General features: G+C 43.3%; 1 non-coding gene across 1 annotated transcript; it reads right to left on the bottom strand.

The window, feature by feature from the left end:
• Nucleotides 1-18,817: 18,817 nt before the first annotated feature.
• LOC144378268 (small nucleolar RNA U13) lies at nucleotides 18,818-18,919 on the bottom strand. The gene has a single exon (XR_013439974.1). It is a non-coding gene; the product is annotated as a small nucleolar RNA U13 (small nucleolar RNA).
• Nucleotides 18,920-24,183: the final 5,264 nt, after the last annotated feature.

Here is a 24,183-nt window from a genome sequence, read left to right as displayed (position 1 = left end):
TCTGAGGTAGAAGTGGCTTTGTTGATACCAAGGCTAAAATGAGTCCATGTGACAGACGATTTTAGAACAGGTGATCCATGTACAAGCAATTTTTAAGTAAATGAATGATCTGAAATAATTCAGGATAAATAATTCAGGGTCAGCGTGAAATGGGAAGCCCTTGGGCTGTAGGAAGGGGCAGCTAGATGCTGCTGCTCTGTGGGAAGCATCTAGTGGGGCACCCACAGGACTCAACGTCCCCAAGCTCCCATCTCTGCAGAGATCAGGGGGTGGAAAGCCGCCCTTCAGCATGTACAGAGCTGCTAAAATAACAGTACCTTTACTAGTGTTATCACGGAAGCTCAGTAGGGCTGATATTAATGGTCCCTGTGCCATATCTTTAGTTGCGATCATCAGGATTTGAGGACCTTATTTTTTTTCAGTGCACAAGACTTCAGAGGAGACTGTGAGGAACATTTGATATCAATGTCAAGCTTATGGTACTGAGAAAACTGTGTCCCAGAGAACAGCAGCTGCATTTCAGTGGATGGAGACTTTCTGTCAACCAAGACTGTCACTGTTCAGTTAGTAGATAATTTTGGTTCAGAGATTTTGCTCTGTGGCTAATGAAGGGAATGTGATAAGTGGCATTTAGGACACGTGCCACTTAGTACATTCACTGTTAGGAATGCCCCTCTTATCAGCATCTCTGACACTGCACAGACCTATTGCTCTTTCTATTCCCCATTTAGTTCTCTAATGCCATGTCCTTTCAGAAAGCATTGCCCCTAGAAAGACTGAGGCCCCGCGAGGGGTGCAGGACAACTAGACCTGCTTCCTACCCAGAGACACTGTCAGTCCAGTGGGACAACAAGACTTCAAAAGATCAAAGATGAGCACTGAATTCCTGCCGAAGTCAGAGAAGATGCCGTCGAGGTGAATGCATTTCATCCAGAACATGGGAGGTAGCAATGGCTGGAGACTGCAGGGAAGGAATTTATAACCCAAAGGGGCTGAGTCCATCAGCTGTTCAAGGTCACACTGCTGTAACCCACAGTCATTTCCTTGGAGATGGACTTCTTCCCGTCATCGACTCCCCACAGAGGACTGGCTGGGCTTCCCCTGGTGGAGTGGTGTACAGCATGCCCTGGGGAGGGCATTACATGCTGAGACAGAGATGGCAGAGTTTTGTGCATGCTTGTATATTTGCATTTGTGCTTGCAGATGGGTTGTGCCATCAGGGAACAAAGGTAATGAGAAAAGAAGTAAACATTTATTTGGCTTTTCCATGTCTTGCTCTCTTACTGAACACCAAGATGGTGGCTGTAAGAATTCGAGGTGTTCATCTTCATGGAGGACTTTAGAACTTCAGCAGTCTGGTAAGCACTCCAGAAAAGCTAAGTCTGATGGATGATGAAAAGCACCACCATGTACCTTTCCACAGAATAAACATGGAGAGACAATGAGGCCAGACGGGGAGGCTACTAACCCTGAGACCGGCATGGTTTCATCTCAAAGGTTTGCAAAGGTTTGTCTGCTGAGTCTACCCAAGATCTGCCTTTACATCATCCATGGCCACAGGAGCCCTGGGGAGGTGACCCAAGACAGCAGGCGCAAGGAAAGTGAGAGCTCTTGGGTCTTGAAAGGCTAAGAATTATACAGGTACCAGTGCACCTTAATCAGGAATCAGGCCATTACATTTCTATGGCATTCTCTACATCTGGATTGTGAAACTAAATTTATTGCAATGTAGGTTTTCTAGAAAGCAATGAATGATTGGGCCCACTTACTGAACACTAACTTGATGTCTTCTCCAGAGCCCCAAGGCAAGCCAGTATCTCAGCTTAGTCACCTCTTACAGTAGGTGCTGAAAGAGCTCCAGAGCAGACAGTCTACCTGGGCAACGTCAGCGAAGCCCAAGTGTGAGAGGGAAGGTGCGGCAGAGAAGGAAAAGAATCCACAGACCATGAAATGAGGAACAGTCACTGCTGGAAAATCAGGCTCAGTCCTTAGGACCCTCTGAGAGAGGAATCAGAACTTTCCTTCCATCCATCTTGCTATAGGAAGCCATCCTGGAGTCATTTACTCATCCGCATTACTGATGAGTTGAGGTTACCAATATCTAGCACATCCAGGTTGCCCGGTAGATACACTGAGGAAGCCCTGAGGTACCAGAGAAAGCTCCTGAGAAATGAGGCAGAGCCAACTACAGGTGCCCACGGGATACAAGGAGCCATTGCTCAGGTTGCAAGTTGGCTCAGAGGTGGGTTTTGATAGATTCAATATGACCCTGTGTTCTCTGCTACAACTCCATTGAGAAGTGGAATGCAGTTACCTACTTCCTGAATTCCTTAGCTATAAAATGCGATGTAATGTTCTGGGACTTCTGAGCCTAAATCTTAAGAAGCCTCACAGTTTCTCCCCAGACCTCTTGGAGTACCTGCTCTCAGCCTCAAGCAGCTACAGATGTGTTTGATGATCTTGAGACTGCCATGCTGTGAGAAAGCCCAAGCAACCCATGGAAGGACTGTGTGAAGAGACCAAGAGAAAGAGATTTCTAGTTTGCATTATTTCTGTTAAGACCTCAGACATGGAGCCAAGATGAGGCATTTCAGATATGCCTGTCTAAATTTCTGCCCCACGATATCAAAAGCCATAATAATAACACAAGTTTGTTTTAGCCGCTAAGTTTTGAGGAACCTTGTAGTAATGAAATACTAGACATGGACAGCGGGTCATTTTCTGTAACTCAGAAGCTGGGAGAAACACCAGGGATGGTCAGACCCAATTTCATTATTTCAGAGTGAGGAAATTAAGGTCCAGTGATATGAGTCTAGGGTTCTCTTGAAGCTGGGTGGCAGCTCCCAGAACACAGGGCAGGAGGGTGATGCCGTGCCTAGGACAGTTACCAGTCTCCAACAGGGCCTATGAACAGATTTGTGCTCAAAAGTGAGAGGAACTAAAGGATCCCTGGAGCCCTTTACAAATGCCCTGAAAACCAGGTCCTTCTCTTTCTGGTTGGTGCCCAAACCCTCCTGTGATGTGGTGGGGAAAGATTTGAACATCTACCCCAAGGGGAAGAAAAAAAGGACAGAGGCCATCAAATGTGTGTCTCTCTGTGCTCAATGTGTGAGACCTTAGCTCCTCACCTCCTGGCAGCTAATGAGGAGAGCACCCTATCAGGCCTCCTTCCAGACCTGCTGACCCCTGGACTCTAGGGTGAAGCTATCTTCTCACCATACCAGTAATTCCAAAGCTCACCAATGTCTAGTGAACCCTGGTAGAGTAGAAACACAGAGAGAATAAGATGTCAGAGCCTAATTGAGTATTCTCTCAGCCCTAGAGACTGAGCCACCAGCACTCATCCTCTGAGTAAATAAGCGCCCCCTCCCCCATGCAGGGTTCTATAACAACTGCAGAAAATGGGGCTGGTTCCGATGGCACTGTCTGGCTCAGGGTATCCTGGGGATGGAGAGAATTTTGGGCGAGTGGTTGAAGGCACTTCTGTGAGCTGAGACATCTCGTGGGTCTCTGAGCTTTGGAGGTGTAGTGAGGGTAAAGGCCACCCAGGGACCCTGGAGCCTTACGTGAGTGCAGAGGGGAAGGGAAAGAGGACACCATGCCACTGCTGGGGACATTGAGCCTGGTGTCACATGGTCATGCCCTTGCCTTGGTGATCAGACTCAGGGGATAGTGGAGGAAGGAAAGGCTCTTCCAAAAGCTTGATGTCCTTGATGTTCTTGATGTCCTTGTGCCAGGGCAAACCAATCACAGGTCCTGTCAGAAACCAAACCACATAGAGATGTATTAGTCCAATTTCTGATGCTGTAATGAGATACCTAAAGGTGAGTGTTTATAGAGAAAGTAAGTTTATTTGGCTCACAGCTTTGAAGGTTCAAGGTCATGGCACAGGTACCTACTTGGCTCTGGTGAAGATCTCTTGGCAGGTGGCATCACAAGGGTAGGAGCACACACAGAAGGGAGAGTCACATGGTGAGACAGGAAGTCGGAGACCCAGGGGGAACCCTGTCCAGCACTTCTGAGGACACACCCCCAGTGACCTGATGACTCCCCTAGATCTCACCTCTTCAAGATCACATCACCTCTTAACAGCATCACATTGAGGACCACACTGGCAGCTCATGAATCTTTGGGAACATTCTTATACTATATTCAAACCACAGTAGGGGTAATAGTCTCACTATGAGTGTAAACAATAGGTACTAGGTTATTGTCCATGGCCATTGGGACAGTGCTAGGCTGCATTAAGCAGAGTCCTATGGGCTAAGCTGTGACCCCTCAACCCTGCCAAAAAACAACATATGCTGAATACCTGTCTCCCAGTATCTCTGAATGTGATTGCATTTGGACATAGGTCCTTTAAGTAACTGATTAAATTAAAATGAGATCATGAGCAGGGACCCTAATCCAGCCAACATCACTGATACCTTCACAGAAGGAAATGTCTGTAAAAGAACAACCCCAGAAGGAAGATGTGAAGAAAGACAGAAAAGATGCCATCTCTAATTCAAGGAGAGACACCTCCAAAGAATCCAACTCTTGATTCAGGTTTTTAGCCTCCAAGACAGCAAGGAAATACATTTCTAGAGTTTACGTTGCTTAGTTTGTGGGACTTTGTTATGGCAGCCCAAGCAAATCATAACACATAATGAGCATCCTGTCACCTTACAATGAATTCCCACATACAAAATAATGTACCAAGAGGGAACTTCTGAGTTAAATGGCATTTAAAGAGCAGAAGGCAGATGTTACCAATCCCTTCATAGGAACCAAGCCAGAGGCACAGAACCACTTAGTACCAACTTGGAAGCCATATGGGTCACTCTGGCACTTGCACCTCATTGCCTCATTTCTAACAGCAAATTCAACTGTGTAACTAAATAAAGATGGCAAGGCCACTGGATCAGAAAGCTTACACTTAAAAATCATGAATATATTTGGCATGAACATTAAGGCTTCATACAGATGATATTGAGTGCTTAATCTGATTGTTCTCTGAGGTCCCACCTAGCACAGGCATTCCATAATGGAACTCAAGGCACCAATTAGACTTTGCTTGTTCCTTGATGCAGTTTTCTAAGGCTGTTAGGGTGAGCACGGCCAGGGCCCAAGCATAGGTTGGTTGGCAGAGTGCAGCTGATTGCCGTTTAAGCTCAGGTGTCCGGGCAAGAGTTCCATTTTGCTAAAATCGACCCCTTCTGGCATTGTACCCTGGGGCAACATAACTCCCAACTTCCCCTGTGGAGAGCAAGGCTAATGACATTGCTAGAAAGAAAATTACCCAATGACCACCTGATAAGAAGTAGTATGGACTCTCATTACTTTGCCCTAAACTATTTCTGAATTTTTAGAACACACAGACCAGCAGCATCAGAGGCTCCCAGCTTTAGTATTATAAAACTGATTTTCAAGAGGATAAAAAAATTTACATTAAATCACAAAACTGCCATCTAATCTGTAAACATATTTGAAACTTTGGAAACATCAGAGCTAACCAGGAATGAACTTGCAGTCACGTACATGCCTGTGTGTGGATCATGTGTGAGCACATTCTCAGATGAGGGTTCACACGTACGAGCTGTCCCCATGTGGGCCTGTCTGGATGGTTCATCATGAATGCAGTCATTCCATGCACAGAAATATGATGAGTTCATCATGTGGGTGGATGCACAATGAGCCAAAGAGGTGCCAAGCCTGGGTGGGCAGTAACTTTTCCATGACAGATGCCACAGGGAAACAGTGGGCAGATGTTGGGTCACCATGGTGTGCCTGCCTCTGTCCTGGTCATGATGTAGCCCAGAGCAAGTTATTTCCAATGTTTGTTGCCCACAGATGTGAAGGAAAGCTAGGGAAAAAAAAACACGGGTTCAATCTATACAAAAAAAAAAAGTGCAAAGGTTGTAAAAAGGTCTATGGCAACCAAGGTAATTTAAAGACCTATGCTTAAGTGTATTAAAAAGGACATTCATGAGACACCAGTTGGTGTCAGCATCAGACTCAAATATCACATTACATTATCTCAAATATCACAAGGCAGGAGCTAGAGCCCATTTCATGGATGAGGAACCTGAGACTTTGCTTACATGCTTCTCCCAAGGAGCCAGCACTGGGCACAGGGGCTCTGGTAGGGATAAATCACCATGGAAAAACAACTCCTATCCCCTTTCAATGAGGGATCACAATGTCCTTTGACTTCTAGAGAATGTGGCAGCCAGTCTCCAAGATCCTTGCCTCCTGGTATTCAATGCTTCCCCTCTGAACCAAGGCTGGTCTCTCGAGGCTAATTGTACGTGATAGAAGTAGAGTGTGAGTAACTTTCAAGACTGGGTCATAAAAGGTATTGCAGCCTTCACCTTTGTCTCTTGGATCACTTACTGTGGTGGGACTGGCTGCCAAGTGTAGAGGTCACTCAAGTAGCTCTGTGGAGGGACCACAGGAAGAGAAGCTGAGAGCCTCAGCCAACAGTGAGCTGCATGAGCAAGTCAACTCAGTCCTACCTGAGTCTTTTTTTTTGGGGGGGTGGGGTGGTGATGAGGATTGAACCCATGGTTTGTGCATGCAAGGCAGGCACTCTACCAACTGAGCCATATCCCTAGCCCCCTAGCTGAGTCTTTTGATGAGCCCCTGCCCAAGTGAATACCTGACTGCAATTTCATGAGCAAGATTCCAAGCCAGAACCACCTAGCCAAGCTACTCCCAAGTTCCTGACCCACAAAAACCACATGTCAGTGATTTTTTTGCACAGTAGCAGATCATTAATTCTCATAGGAACCTCTTTACCCTTAATTTGCAAATATCAAATGCAATGATGTTAAGCTTTGGCACCATCCCTGCCGATAAAAGTAAGTGGTAAGAAAATGGCATTGCTTGCTCTACCAATCAATTACAGAGAAGCTTAGCAGCTCTAAATTTGTGGTACAACCAGCCTACAGGATTTAACAAACCTTTAGGTAGGAACTACAGAAGTCCAATGTGTTCTGTTAGCCCTCTATGCATCATTAGAAAGACTATCTTGTTAAGGTTTGAATGTGTCCACCAAATTTCATGTGTTGGAAACAACATTCCCAATGCAACAGTGGAAAATGTGGCTTAATAAGAGATGACTGTGGGCCACAGCCCTCATGCATAGATTAAAGTCATTATCATGGGAGGGGGTTAATTATCTTGACTTATTATAAATTTGCCCCTCTCACTTCTCTCCCTCTGTCCCTTCCCACACTCCCCTTGCCCTTCTGCCTTCCTCCATGGGATGAGACAGTATGGAAGCCCTTCCCAGATGCTGGTGCCATGCTCTTGGACTTCTCAGTGTCCAGAACTGTGAGCCAAATAAATTGTGTGCATTATAAGTTACCGATCTCAGGTATTCTGTTTCAGCAGCAGAAAATGACCAGACAATCTTCAATTTTTCTCTTACAGGTGAAAATATATACCCCCACAGAATCTGCTGGAAGTCTTCTTAAACCTCCCACTTTAGTCTGCTTTTATCCATCTCAGTAGCACCTCCATCTCTCATGTGGACAACTACAACAACCTCCTGCATGGTGCCCAGGCTTCCTCTTTTCCTGTCCTGTAGCCATTCTTCACACAGCAGCTAGCAAGGCTGGTAACAAAAATCTCACCCCAGCCCTCCCTGCCTTTGGGTGTCCCTGCAGCATCCTGTTACCCTGGAGGAGGAAGTCCACCAAACTGTCCTGATATTCAAAATTCAGTGAAAACTGTCCTGCTTCTGAATGTTTGCATTGCCAGGCCTTCTTTCTGGAACATTCTTTCTGTGGATGTTCATTGCCTTTTTCATGTCTGCTCACCCCAATGTTACCTGGTCATTTGGCTTAAATTGCTACATCATCACACCACCATTCTCCCTGCATTCATGGTCTTGATATGCTTGGGCTGAAACAACAAATACATTGTGTAGCTTACACAACATACATGTGTTTTTCTTTATGGTTCTGAAGACTGGAGTTCAAGATAAAGGTTTAATAAGGTTAGTTCCTGCTAGGTCTCTGTTCCTGGCTTGCAGACAGCTGTCTTCTCATGTCCTGACATTGGTGGATGAGGAGCTCCAGTGTCTCTTCCTCTTCTTAAAAGAATAATCCTGTCAATCAAAGCTTCAGCCTTATTGCTGCCCCCGCCCAACCCTTACCTCCAAATACAGTCAATTTGGGCTTAGGACTCCCACATATGAATTTGGGGAAGGGGGACCAGCATTCTGGCCATAATACTTACCTTCTGTTTAGTTTTCTTAATTTTAGCTGTTTTCTGTTTTATTCATTTAATGTACTTGCTTTACCCCAGTTCATTTCAGTATTCCTATTGCTCAAAACAGTGCCCAAAGCACATGATGCACAAATATTGGCTGAGCAGTAGTAGAGGTACATCTACTGACAGAAAGAAGATCAACAAATACTGACCAAGTAGTAGTTGGTGTAAGAATGCATCCATGGATATAGTAGATGGTCATTAAAGATGGGTTTAGTGAAAGAGCAATGTGTTTGTGACACTGGAGAGATTAACCTGTGACTTGGCTGTGAGGGATTGAGAAATAGCTTGTTCATGCAATGAGTTGGAGCATGCTGGGTGGGTGGAGGGGCTTTTGATATATATTTGCATTTTCTCCTTGGTCTTGATACTGATTGAAACTTACCAAGCCAATGAAACATCTGATATTTGTGTGCTACTTACAATTTATGAAGCGTTCAAATATATCTCATTTGATCTTTATGATGTTCTATGAGACAGAGCAAGAATCAGCATCCCTTGTAGTGGGTGGCTACTGTTGAAGAGAAACTCATCTCCAAATTTACTACAGGTTGAATATTGCTAATTCAAAAACCTATAAACCAAAATGTTTAAAAATCTGAAACTATTTTGAGTGTTGATACAATACTTCAAGTGGAAAATTCCATACCAGGAAACTTGGGGATGTGAGGATAGAAAAGATAATAGAATGAAACGGATGTTATTTCTCTCTCTCTCTCTCTCTCTCTATATATATATATATATATATATATATATATATATATATATATATATATATATATGTATATATAGATATATATAGATAGATAGATAGATAGATAGATATAGATATATATAGATAGATAGATATATATAGATAGATAGATAGATATATCTGCATGACCAATGTGATTCTATGATATGTACAATCAGAAAAATAAGAAATTATATTCTATGTATGATATATCAAAGGGCATGAATGCATTCTACTGTCATGTATAACTAATTAAAACAAATAAAAATTTTAAAAAATAAAGAGGAGGGTTTGCACACATACACATACACATACACAAATGCCTATTATTTACACACACACACATTCAGAAGAAAATGGATAGTATATATTACACAAAAGTCAAATGCACTGAAATAGAAAGTTTCAGTTGGTGACCAGAGGTCACCACGGTTCTAGAGTATCCCTTTAAGTATAAAGTGAAAATCAAAAGTTACCAGGGAAAGAAGACTACTCTGAAAAGGGATAGAGTCAGATTTCAAATGAGTGGTAAGAGAGATTGTTTGTTGATATTATGTTTAGAATTAATATTTTGAAGTGTGATAAAATGATAACAAATAAAAATATTCCCAAACACTGATAATTATATCCACAGTAGAACTGTATAGAGATTTGTTAGATTCAGTAAGAATTAGAAGAGATTAGAGCTTGACTGGCCATATGGTACTGCCCATATGTGGCTCTAAAGTACCTGAAATGTGGCTAGTCCAATTTGAAATGTTTAGTAAATGTAAAAGAGTCACAGGATTCAAAGATTTTGCCTGAGAAATAATGCAAAAAGTATTAATAATGTTTATATTGAGTATATATTAAAATGATTATGTTTTGCATATAATGACCAAAGTGCAATGCATTATTAAAATGAACTTCACCTGTTTGTAGTAGAGAAATATAACCTTGGCCAAAGATAAGTTTGGCTTTTGTCTTTAATTTCTATGAGGTTACCTCTAAACCCTCCTAACCTCCTGCCTGATAGACTTTCTTTGTTTGTCTGGAAATCTTGAATCACTGCAAACTCTCCAATAACATGATTGATTATGGGGCTTTGAGTCATATGTTATTAGTTGAAACTTGGGGGGCATTGGAGTCTAAGGTCTGCCACATGGACAGCTACCCATGTCTATGTGACTGAGTTCCAATAAAATCTCTGGACACCAAGTTAAAAAAATGGTTAAAGAACACCCAAGTTGTAACTTCAAGCTCATTAGTTCAGGATTAGTTCATTCATTTATTTCAGGATTTAGCCGGTGGGCAGTTTGGGCCTGAACCATCTGAGGGTTTTTCTATGCTTTCTCACACCATGCCTCTCTGGAAAGCTGGGGGTTGGCTGGGTGGTGTGTTTGGGTGCACAGAGGCCTCTGCTCTCCCCTACACATGGTTCTCTCTCCAGGCAGACTAGCCAAGACTTGTTCTCAAGCAGAAACAAAGTTAGCAAAAGCCAACAAAAGGCACAGCCTCTGAAGTCCCTGCTAAGAAGTAGCATGACTGTTTGTCTATAACATCCTTTATCCAGAGACAGCAGGGAGCCAGCCCAGCTCCAATGGGAGTGAGGATGGAGATGAGATCTACCTCCCAATGGGAGGCACTGAAGAGAGACTGGGAGGGGTGTGCATACCAGAAGGGGTGGAAACTGGCTCCATTTTGGTCATCTATCCCTCATACTTACATTCTATAGCAAAGTGGGGTTGGAGAAAATTCGTCTTGCTCAGAGACTTGAATTTGGCTTTTCTGCCCCCAACTTTCAGTAAGCATCTCTGAGTGAACAAGAAGCTTCCTGCTAATATTAGTCACCTTCTCTTTCTTCAATAAGCTGCTGATCACTCAAAATTTTCCTCTCTGCCTCTTTGTGTGGGAACATTGAGCACCGCCCTGACCACATCCCGACACAGAACTATTCCTCATTTAGTGAAATGATGTAGCTTGATTTCAACACTGATGTTGTGTATGGAGAGCGTTGCTTGGGCTTGAACACCATCCACCAACACACATGGTTCAGGCAACATATTTGCTCTGTTTTGGGGCCCTTGATTGGCATCTTCTTAAGCCTCAAGAACTGTGTAGGTGGAGACAGTGAAAAATGCAAGGTCAGGTGGATTTAGAAATAGTGGGTAACAAACCAGAAAGTCCAGACGAGAGATGGTACAAACAGGAACAGAAAGAGCCATTAGAGGCTGAGTCCCCTGCCATGCCGCTCCATTTAGAAATTTCCAGTGTACTTAGGCAGCAAATCAGGTTCAACTAGATGCTAGAAGTGTGATTTTTAAGGTTCTCACATTAAATGATAAGTTGGTGAGGTGATAGTTATGTTAATTTATTGATTTAATCTTCAACTATGTGTGAATATAATCAAAACGTTGTATTGTACCCCATAAACATACACAATTGTTATCTGCCCAATAAAGATCAGCTGTTCCTTTTCTTAAAGATCAGATGCCTTCTTTGGTTGAAATGAGAATTGGGGGTTGCCTTTCTCTGCTGTTTTCCAATGAGGAAGGAATTAAAATGGTATGCATCACATCCATGGAAAAATGACAGTTAAAAATCATCTTTAGCATGAATTTAAGTCAAATAGTGAATAAAAACAAGAGAAGAATTAATTTTACCAAGTTCTTTCTCTCCTAGAAAATATCAATCTTGACTAATGGAGATCAGGATTGGCAAATTGTAGCCCGTGGGTCAAATCGCAGTCATTATTGGCCTTTGGTGAAGTTTTCTGAGCGCACAGCCACAGTCCCTCATTTGTGATTTGCCCGTGACCACATTTACAGAACCACAGATGTGGGTAGTTGGCATGCAGACCTTACAGCCTTCGAAGACTCACTTAGTTACTACCTGGTCCTCTACAGGAAAAGATTTCTGGTCCTCAACCTCCCCTCTCAACGCTGAAGCTCTGGGACAGGAAGGACAGGGAAGGAGTGGCCAGCCCATCAGTCTGAGTGGTCCTGAGGCCAGTACTGTGACACTTTAACCTCTGGGTCACCTGGTTTCTGGAGCATGTTTGCTCCTAGGGAGAATCTGCCTGAAGGGCATAGAGTCAAGATCAAGCTGAGCTCCAGGTTAGGGAACATGTAAATGTGCTTCCTCTGTCCAGCTAGCTAGAGTCTAGGAACCAGTTCAACCCAGGCTCTAAAGATCTGCTCCCAAGGCCGCCTAAAGCAGAGCTGTTGTTTGGTGCTCCTGGTTTGGCTGGGGTCCTTCTGAATCAGAACTATGGCCTGAGTCTCCAGCCCCCTAAATAGGACTCCGTCATGGTCACAGACAACCAAGGAGGAGCCATATCAAGCCTCTGGAAATTCATCTTGCCCCAAGCACTGGGCCCACAAGTGTCCAAGACCTAAGTTCAGGCATGAAGGGTTCCCTGTTGCAGATCAATTCCAAGGCTGGGTGTGAAAAGGCCAGATAGTGACAAGGGACCCTCTTCAGGCTTGCTTGATCCCAGGTTTCACATCAGTCTGGATGGTCTTGGGGCCAGTCACTCTGCCAGCCCCACCTCCCGGGCTACCAGTACCTCCATTCAGCATCAACTGGTTCCATTGACCTTGGTCCCAAGCCTCTGTGGCACCTAGAACAGAATCAGAGAATAGTCGTCATCACAGGGTGCTGACAGGACAGGCCCAACCTGCAGACTGACCCTATGGGGTGTCACCAGGATGAAAGTGAGAGAATCTCCCAGGAGCTCCGTGGGAGACCCTGGCGGGCACACCCCAGCCCCAAGGAATGAGTTGTGGGGGCAAAGTCAACCACAGAGCCCCATTCCCCTTGGAGTGGCTGGATTAGGCAGGAACAGGTCAGCCCTTTCTGACCAAGGAGATGTGAGGAGACCATCTGGAGGCCTGTAGCAGAGGGGGTCCTGGCCCTTGGGAAGAAAATGGTGAAGAAGCAGTTCCTTCCACATCGTTGTCCACTAGAGGTAGTGCCTGTCTGGTGGCTGGTGGTTGGTAGGGAGCTACCACATCCCCAACACAGGCAAACATGTGGAGTACGATGGAGACCCACCGAGCTTTTGGACAGTGCTCAGGGGGTGAGTTAGTCGCCTCTGGAATTGCCCTGACTCCATAATTTGCAGTGTGTGAGAAAATGCATTTCTTTTGTCATTGAAGCTATTTTAAATTAATTTGCATGTTATTTTCTCTAAAGTCACCTGAGCTTAAACAAGTATCTGCCACCTCATGGGACACTTTCCATGGACGCTGAAAACTTCTTTCCACCGGGCACAGGCCCTGTCCCCCACAGAGGCTCCCTCTGAGTCACAAACACTCTGAATCCTGCCCCCTGACGGTGCCAACATGTGCTCAATTTTGAAGTCTTCACCTTGGCCTGCATTGTCCCCCCCACTTCTCCCACCGTGCCCAAAGATATGGCAATTTTACTTAAAGTGAATCCCCAAACTTCTGCTTCTAGTAATGATGGGTTAGGTCATTAGAAACAAAAATCTTCTAAAGACAATATGAAATCATCTGATTCTGGGCATTTGAGAATCAAGGGGAGCCAGAGTTAGAATGAAGATGGAGTCCCCAATGGTGAGCTCAGCTTAAGGGCTACTTTCCCTGGGGACATTTTCCAGTGTAGAGAGGGGAGCTCAAATATGGATTGGCACCTATAACAGAATCAGAGAATAGTCACCCTTATGGTTTGCATTTGAACTGGAAAACCACATGTAGCAAGATGAACTTAAACCCCTATCACTCACCCTGCACAAAACTCAAAGTAGATCAAGGACATAGACACTAGAACAGATACCCTGCATCTAACAGAAGAAAATCTCCACCATGTTGGCTTAGGAACTGACTTCCTTACCAAGACCCCTAAAGAACAAGAAGTAAAATCAAGAATCAATAAGTGGGATGGAATCAAACCTAAATGCTTCTTCACAGGGAAGGGAATCATTAATATCATAAAGAGAGAGCCTACAGAATGGGAGAAAATCTTTACCACAGGTGCCTCAGATAGAGCATTAATCTCCAGGATATACAAAAAACCTAAAAAACTCAATACATAAATATAAATAACCCACAATAAATGGGCAAAGGAAATGAACAGACACTTCACAGAAAAAGAAGTTTAATCAACCAACAAATATATGAAACAATGTTCAACACCTCTAGCAATCAGAGAAATGCAGATCAAAACTACACAGAGGTTTCAGCTCACTCCAGTCAGAATGGCAATCACAAAGAATAAAAGCAATAATAAATGTTGGTGAGGATGTGGGGAAGAAAGTTACACTCATGTGCTGCTGGTGGGACTGAAAATTAGTGCCACCACTCTGGAAAACAGTATCAAGATTCCTAAGAAAACTTGAAATGGAACCACCATTTGACCCAGTTATCCCACTTTTCATTTTATATCCAAAGGACTTAAAATCAGCATACAACAGTGATGCAGCCACATCAATATTTATGGCAGCTCAGTTCACAATCTCTAAACTATGGAACTAACTTAGATGCCCTTCAACAGATGAATGGATAAAGTAAATGTGATTTATATACACAATGGAATATTACTCAGCCTTAAAGAAGAATGAAATTATGGCATTTGCAGATAGATGGATAGAGCTGGAGAATATTAGGCTAAGTGCATGATGTCAATCCCAAAGAACCAAAGGCTGAATGTTTTCTCTGATATGTGGATGCTAATTCACAATAATTGGGTGCAGGGAGGAGCTAGGGAAAGAAGAGAGGAGATATGGGATTAGAAAGGATAGTAGAATGGTTCAGATATTATGGCCCTATGTGCATATATGATTATGTGACTTGTGAAACTTGACATCATGTACAAACAGAACAATGAGAAGTCATACTCCATTTATTTATGATGTATCAAAATGCATTCTACTGTCATATACAACTAGCTAGAATGAATTAAAATTTTGAAAAAAATATAACATGAGTTACAGAAAGACTAGTTAGATATTAAGTAAAATCCATAAAGGAGAAGACTTGGTAAATTGTTCTATAATAATTCTAACATCCTCTGGTAATAAAAAAAACAGGAAAAGGAAAAAGGTAAGCCATATAGCAAAAGGAAATATAGTTGTGCATCCCCTAGTGACATGTTGGTCAATGATGGACCACATATGCAATGGTAGTCCCATAGAACTGTACTGGAAAATTCCTACTAGCCAGTCATAGCATCATCCCTACACGGTAGCAGAATGCACTGCTAATGCATTATACTGTTTGTGGCAGTACTGACATAAACAAAACCTGCCACACTGACATTCATTTAAAAGTAGGGCACCTACAATTATGTTCATTGATAACTGATAATAAATGACTGTTGTTGGTTTATGTATATACTATGCTATGCTTTTATCATTATAAACCTTCTCTTTGTAAAAATATTTACTGAGAGTATGCTGTGCTACACACTGACTGCCAGCCACCTCATGCATCTTGCATTTACCATGTTTCTTTTTTTTTTTGGTGCCCAAAATTGAACCCAAAGTTCTTAACCACTGAACCATATCCCCAGCCTTTTAAAATTTTTATATAGGATCTTAGTTGCTTAGGACCTCAATAGGTTGCTGAGGCTGGCTTTGAACTTGTGATCCTCCTGCTTCGGCCTCCCAAGCTTCTGGGATTACTGATGTACACCACCAAACCCAGTTTATCACATCTCTTAATAGCATTATTTTCTCTTGTGCATAATGTGATCTTGTGTTGTGTTGTTTTATTTAGCATGGCTCTGAAAGCAATAGGCTATACTACACACACACACACACACACACACACACACATACATCATATAGACAAGGTGTATAATAGGCTACATAGGGTCTAGGTTGCTGTAAATATATTTGATGATGTTTGCACAATGACAGAATCAACTAAGGACATATTCCCCAGAACATCCCCATTGTTAAGTGACACACGACTGCATTGTTGCATGTTTAACTTCCAAAGGATTTGTACAAGTTAATTAAGAAAATGACAGCCAAGTAGAAAACTGAGCAAGAGACTTCAAAGGACCCAAAAAGATAGATAATCAAGGAAAATTACATTAAAATCACAATGCATTAGGCTTGCATATGTTAGAAAGACCAAGATGGAAAAGATAGGCCCACAACTTCAGTGAGGTGTAAATTGGTAGAACTATCATGCACTACAGAAAAAAATTTGGATGGGAACAGCCACTTGGGAAGACAGATTGGCACAATTTATTAAATCCAAAGTTGTGAATAAGGCAGGACCCAGCAAATTCACCCCTGGCTACATCTTTAACAGAATGCACAGCTGTGTGTATCGAGGGACAAAGAATGATAGTAGTCATTGCAGTAGTGCTTGTGACAGCCCCAATCTGAAAATGACCCAAACGTACATGAGTAACAGATCTACTCATAAGGTGTAGTGCAAGGTAGGAATGAGCTCCAGCTAAGCGGTGAGCACTAACACCAGAACACTCACTGTGTGATTCCATTAAGATAAAGAGCAAAATCTAGCTACAAGAAACCCTATTATTTAGTTGCTAAGGGAAAGCAAGAAAGCGATTTCCATAGTTGGGATAATGGCTACCTTTAGGGACAGGTCCCAGAAGTAGTAATATTACCCTCTCAACCTGGTTACCAGGTATTTACTTTGTAATAAATATCTTGGTTCTGCACATTTTTCTGATTGTGTCTTATATCTCACAATAAAAAGAAAAAGATAAAAGGGTATTTTGCACCAAATCACACACAATAAAGCCTTCCAGAAACAACCTCACTTGGCTTCCCACAGTCCACGTCACGCACACACTCAGTATAGACATATAGATGTGCAGTTCAATGAGAGTCGTGTGCTTACCTTCTGGATCCTGCCTCTCATAGCTGATCACGTCTCATTCAATTTTAGTGCACAAAACCGAGCACCACATGCAGACATTTGGGATGCAACCACAAGCCTTTCTATGAGTTGAATTTCCCTTGGGATTTATTAGATTTTCTCTTCTTAATTTGCCTACCTAACTTCCTTAACAATTCATCTGATCCTCTCTTAGTACATATATTTTGATTGTATTTTTTTCCTTTTATTCATTTCATAGTATCCTCAGTTCTTATAAGTAGTATTATCTCAATCTTCCATTTCTGTGCAACCAACAGCCCTAACTGTATGAGTCAGAAGAACAGAGTATTCGACATGACTCACAATCTGGGCAGGTCTCATCTGGACTGGGTAATAGAGTCTGCAGGTGAAACATCCAATATGGCTGGGGCTATCAGGAACTCTCTTTCCACAGGGTAATTTTCCATCAGGGTAACTAATTCTCTACATGAGGTTCAGGACTTCTGTTGGTCCATTTTTTTTTGTTGTTATTTTAACAAAATACTGGAGGTTGGACACTTTATTTTTTTAAAAAAGGTTTATCAGTTCTAGAGATTCAAGGGTGTGGCATTGCTTGTGCTCAGCTCTGGTAAGGGCTTTCTGGCTCCACCACACCAATGGTGGGAGCACATGGAGAGGGAGAGATCATAGGGGGAGACAGAAAGCCAGAAGTATTCAGCAGCCTGGCTTGCTCCTTATTACAGCTTGCTCTCACAGGCACTAACTCACTCTGGAAGACCAAGGATGAAACCCCAATGACCTAATTACCTTGCACTAGGCCCCACCTCTTAAAAGTTCCACCATCTCCCAACATCATCGCATTGAGGAACAAGCTTCCAACACACGAACCTTATCCAAATCAGAGCAGTCTATGTCACTGTGAGGACTGTGAATTTTAATTCTACAAGATGAGAAACCATTGGTATGATTGTAGTATAGAATCTATGATCAAACATACTCTGCTGCTTCATATAGACATAGCAAAAGGGGATCAAGAGAGGAAACAGGAGACAGGACAGATTTGATGGCTGAGACTTGAATGTGGTTCCCACTATTCAGGGTGGTTGGATTCTGGAACTGTTTGCAAAATAGAGAAGTGTCAAGAGCGACTCCTATTTGGGGAGGAAGGAACCCAGAAAATAGGGATGCTGTTCATAGACTGAGAGGCAAGGGATAGTTGTATTAGTCAGTGTTATGCCACTATAACAAATACCTGAGTTATTCAACCTATGAAAAATAAGAAAGGTTTATTTTGTCTCATAGTTTGGGGGATTTTGGTTCATGGTCAGTTGGCCTGGTTGTTTAGGGCCTGTGACAAAGTGGCACATCATGGTGGGGAGTGTATATCAGAGCAGATTGTTCATCTCAAGGCTGAGACAAGAGAGAAAGAGAAAGAAACTGGCATCTTATAATCCCTTTTGAAGGCACATCCTATGGGCCAAAACTTCCCATGAGGCCCCGTTCCTGAGTTCCCACCAACTCCCAATAGTGACACCCTGGAGATCAAGATTTTAACACAGGTGCCTTTGGGGGATGTTGAGGGTCCAAACCATAGCAACAGTGAACACTGAGTCTGATTTGGCAACTGTAGGTTTTAGAGACTCTTCTGTCACCATGCAGAGCTGTGGGCTAGGTGGCAAGGTGTCGTCTGAAGCTTACATTTGGAATCCTCTGGTCCAGAGAGAAGAGAAAGCCCAAGAATATGTCCTCATAGGGAATAGCAGTGGGCACAGGGGATGGGGCATTTCAATGTCATCCTAATGAGCCCAAAAAGTGGGCTCTGAAGAGGCCTGACCCTACCCTTTGTCAAGAGGACCACTTGCCAAGAGCCAGGGCCCCTTATCTGATGGTCCATCCCAGTAGGACCCAGATCTTTCTTAAAGCTACACCAAGAAAGCTTCCCCACAAATAGCATTTATTAAAACTTGTATTCTTCCTACAAGGGTTTGCCCAGGTAAAGGTGAGAGTTCTGATCCATTTTTCACATCCGACTGGTAATGTGCTCACACTGTAACAAGGTTTGAGGGAGGCAAATTTCACACAGTGGCATGAAAACATGCATTGTACATAAGAATAACCAAAGGATTGTGCTTTTGTTTGTTAATTTATGTCAAGTAACACTGGGATTTGGGAATGGCAAATTACAATATTTTATAATTTGGAACTCCAGAAGGGAAAGTCCAAGATGTTTTGCAAGATAAAGTATGACATCCTGAGATTCCACCAACTTTAGGCTAAAAATTGAGTAGCTAAAAATTGAAAAGCTCAGCAGGCTTTTGACTGGCATTTTATGGGCTACAGTTGAGCAATGCTTTACTAGATTTTGCATGCCACCTTATTTAATATGGGAAAATTACCCTGAGATAAAGTAGTTACTCTCCTCCTCATTTTACAGGTGATAAAATGGAGTCACAGGGAGAGGTTCCCTAACTGTCCGGATTTACCATATTTTGAAGTTGTCAGAATTAAAATAGAGCCTCTTGGCTCAAGCTTCAACAAAAAAATAATCAGGGAGGTGGTAAAGAGGTAATGTCACCTACATGTGCCTGATGACAAGAGCTGTTACAAGAGACTGCCAGAACCATCCCCTTGCACAAAGCCATCACAACCTTGCCCACAAAATACTTCTGTAATAACTGTCTAACCAGTGCCCACCCAACTTCAGGTGACGCCACCCCTAGGATTCTTGATGAATATTGGCTTATTCATGCAGTATTGATATTCTTCAAGCAATCTTCCTGGGGACTGAACCCAGGGGGCTTTTACCACTGAATCACATTCCCATTCCTTTTTATTTTTATTTTTATTAGGAAACTTAGTCTTAGTTACTAAGCTCTCACTCACTAAGTGGCTGAGATTGGCCATGAACTTGCAATCCTCCTGTCTCTGGGATTACAGGCATGCACCACCATGCTTTTATTGTACACATGGTTTATTAGCATGTGCATGTTATTATTGCAATGTTTTCCCAGAATGAACTTAATCTTTGGATAATTCCTCTGTGCTTGTCACTGCACTGGCTAAGTAGGAGAGCTGAAGGACTGGGTTGCAAGCCCACCTCTTATCTCTTAGCCAGGGTGGCATCTGTGCCTCGTGAAAGAGCCTTCAGACTCAGGTGGGTGATGTAGCCTGCTTCTTCCACATTAAAATACTACAAAATCAGTATAAAAATCAGCAGGCAATATCAAAAGCCATTCCAATTCACCCACAAACAATTCAGAGGGTATAAATAATAGATTCAGACTTTGACATGGGGCACTCCTAGGCCACAAACAGTGATGTACTGGATTGTGTGCCAGATCATGGCTGGTATTTTTTGTGCCTGTAATTGCAAGAATCTGGGAGGGCTGAGCCTGTGGGGGAGATCACATTTTCAGGGTGGGCAAAATTGAGCACACAAACCAGAGGTGTCCTCTCTTTATGACTGGCACTCAGTTAATGCTCATGGGCCCAGTTCTCCACATCCACACAGAATCCAAGGGCACCCCACCTGGCAGGGACTGTGATTGTCCAGTACCTGTGAGCAGCATCAGAGAGGCCATGCTTCCAACACATGAACCTTATCCAAATCACAATCTGGGAAGGTCTCATTTGGACTGGGTAGTGCCCACACTTTCCTGCAAAAAGGTGAGGCCTGTGAGTGAGCGAGGCATGTGAAACTGTTCACAAAGTGTCCTTCAATGTGACAACAGGTGAACAACACAACTCACACTTCCCCTGCAGGATAGCTGGGGTTGTGAAATATTCCTTCATCACAGAGGTCACCCTTGCACTGGGAGCACCAGTGGAATTGCAATGCCAGCTTCCTTCATCCATTACACACTGTGGTCTCTTGAAAAAGCTACAGATCCAGTTCTATTGGAGAAAATGGACAAAATGTGTCTGGAAAGGACCCCAAAGTCAGTATGATGTTGTTCTCCCATGGAACTGACTTTCACAGAAACTTCCAAAACAAATCTCCTATTGGAAAAATAAATACCACAAAAGAAATAAAATTGTGTGTGTGTGTATGTGTGTGTGTGTGTGTATGTGTGTGTGTGCGCGTGCGCACGCACATGTATGCACAAATTTTCTGGTGAAATTCACTGGAAGAAATTGATTCTTCATGTTAAGTAGATTTCCCAAAGTGATTCTAGGTGTTACATAAACAAATTTACATCCTAAGAACTATGTTTTTATTTTAGAGTATATAACAAAAAGTAAAATTAGTACATCCAACCTATGACATCAAGGGTGACCTAAAGTTTTCTTTATGAGTTTACATAAAAAGAATCAATTTCAGGTTAAAATGTAGGACAAATAAGGTTAAAGTGGAATGTTTTCACGGAAACACTGGGAGCCATGGGACATCGGGAGAAAAGTGAAGCAGAGGTACTGTGAGGCCCAAGTACAGGAGTTCCAGAAAGTTCCATGTAGCAGGAGGCATCTCCCTCTGAGTGGAGTTTACCCAATTTGAATGAATTATCATGAATCAGTCCAATGTCTATTAAATATCCATTTGGAGGTTGGAAGGAAATTCATACTAAAAACTATTTGGATACATTTTTTAATTCTCATGATGTCATTTAAACCCTTTGGGGTGGATTTTTCTCCCTCCTCCACCACCTGAGGAGGAGCCCCTGAACTTCAGTCCACCTTTAGTATATCCTGGGGAAACAGTGGCAACTTCCGAGCCCAGCCAGGGTTCCAGAAGAGGGCTCTGTGTTTGGTAAGTAATGTCTGAGTCCATTGTCTATTTTACTTTCCATGGTTTTAGTTACAAATGATCAATTATAGCCCCAAAATATTAAATGGGAAATTTCAGAAATAGCAATTCCCCAGTCTTAAAATGATGTGCTACTCCGAAAAGATGTTCTGGTGAACTCTCACACTGTCCCATTCCTTCCCATCTGGGATGTGCAGGATTTTGTCACATGGCAGGAAAGGATGCATATGGTAGCCACATTCTTCCCCCACCTGAGACGGAGAGCATTGTGTGCATAATCATAAAACAACCTCTTTATTGATCTGTTTCATAGACTAAGACCCAAAATGACTTGGACAAAACAACTGTCCACCCTGCCCCCCCACAATCAGGGCAGTGATGATTTTCTCCCCCTCTGGATCTGGTTAAGTTAAATAATTTTGTAAAAAGCCAAATGTTAAAATCATAGACCTGGAGGAGAGGAGTGTGTTTGCTCCTGGGGAGTGGGGCTCTGCCACCCGCTGAGACACTCCTGGGCAGGAAGCACTCATCGTGAAGGTTCTGGAGATGGTGTGGGGTACCTGCTGGCCTGGGGCCAGGCGGAGCAGGAGCAGTCCACCTACACAGCTGGGTGAGAGCGAGGTTGGCTGCTGTCATCACCACAGACAATACCAAGAGGCTGTGTGTTTGTTTAAAGGGGCCACACTCTCTCTGTCTCTGTCACAGCCTACCGAGACAAGGCCTATAAACAACAGAAATTTATTTCTCATAGTCATGGAGGCTGAAACTCCAAGACTGAGAGATCTGATGTTTGGTGAGGACCCACTTTCTCATCCACAGGTGGCATCTTCTCTCTGTGTCCTCACCTGGAAGAAAAGTGGGTGGTTCTTGGGCTTTTTTTCCTTTTTCCCAGGGGTGCTTTACCACTGAGCTGCACCCCCAACTCATTTTATGTCTTATTTTGAGACAGGGTCTCACTAAGTGGCTTAGGGTCTCTCCACATTGCTGAGGTTGGCATTGAACTTGTGATCCTCCTGCCTCAGCCTCCACCATACCACTGAAATTAGAGACATGCACCACTGCGCTTGGCCTTGGGCCTTTCTTTAAAGGATACTAATTCCCCTCAGGAGGGATCTGCCCTATGACCTAATCACCTCCAGAGGCCCCATTTTCTAACACCTGTGGGTAAGGATTTCATCATATGAATTTGGGGACATCACAGTCAGATCACAGGTCATAGCAACTAAGTGAGAACAGTGCAGCTGCCCCAAGCAGCCCTAGGGGCAGAACCCTCTTCTGATGCTGGTGTTCTTCCATTCTGCTGTGTGGTTCTTTGGGGGTAAGGATAAGGTTAGGAGCCCTGCGTGGAAGTCTCATCTCCTCTTTGTGTGTTAGTGGTTGTACCCAGGGTCACAAAATGTGCTGTTTTCCCAGATAATAATATTTGTTTTTTTCCCCATAAACATGTGGCCCTGGGAAGGCCATTCTGAGAGGACTTTGGTAGAAGGGAAACAGGCCCTCTGGAGTGGGTCCCTCCTCCCTTGAGCTGCTCCTTCCCCACAGGGTCTCTGTGGGGAAAGCTGGGACACCCATGCCTACTTAAGATTCTTTTGGGGTGGGGGTGTGGCTCTGTGGTAGAGTACATGCTTGGTGTGCACCAGGCCCTGGGTTCCACCCCTGGCATTGCATAAGCAATCCTTTCCGAGGTCACTGAGGGTGTGTTCCTCCACCGTCAGCTAGGAAACCATGCACCCCTTTCAGCCGATCACAGCTCTTCAGGTTTTCAAATCATCGTTACAAACATCAGTACATTTCTCTTACTTGTTTTCCCATGAAAGGCATGTGTAGCAGCTTCCAGAATGAGCACCGAATACACACACCCTCCAAGTGTGTGACAGAGAAAGAATTGACTTTCTTTGGAGAAAGACACTTAGGTGAATTTTCCAATGGAAACTTCTCAAAATAGTCAAATAGCAAATAAAGCAGATCACCACAGGAAACCAGAATGAGGCCCAGTTAAGACACAAATTCAGTGTTTCAGCATCTCCCAGCCACTGTCACACACAGCAATGACTGTTTTCTTCAATATGGTGATTCCAGAAAAGGGCCAAGCAGTAAGGTTTTCCCTATTAGCTATGATGCTGCAGATGCCAGTTAGCATGTTCGTGGACCTGGGTTCCAATCCATTTCCACTGCAGTAGCAATTGGCATTTGGTGAAAAAGAACTCCCACCCTGTACTCAGACCCTGCCTGTCTGAATTTCATGAGCACCCAAAAGTTCAAGTCGTTTTTTTCTTAGCAGAGCCAGGTCTCTATCCTTATTTTGCTTAAAAGCAGAAACTCTTCAGGTACAACATGTTCTCTGCTCCAGAACAAAGCAGCAGATAATGTTTTCTGGATGCTTAGAAGTGGAACAGTTTCCTTCTGAGGACTTTACAAACATAATTCATAGTAATCCTAGCACAAGCAAGCTGTCATTCACATTTTACAGATGAGGAAACCCAGGCGCTGGATGGTGAAGTAATTTGCTCACTGCTCCTTCCAGCAGGGTGATATACTTTATCAGAAAATCGCTGCAGAAAGGCAGCACTGTAAGCTATGGCTGAGTTTCCGGTAGACATAAACTAATAAATAGGTATCTTCTCTCCACTGCACCTTGCACTTAA

This window comes from Ictidomys tridecemlineatus, chromosome 5 (genome assembly GCF_052094955.1).
Source record: "Ictidomys tridecemlineatus isolate mIctTri1 chromosome 5, mIctTri1.hap1, whole genome shotgun sequence".
NCBI lineage: Eukaryota > Metazoa > Chordata > Mammalia > Rodentia > Sciuridae > Ictidomys > Ictidomys tridecemlineatus.
This window is presented reverse-complemented; position numbering and strand designations above follow the sequence as displayed.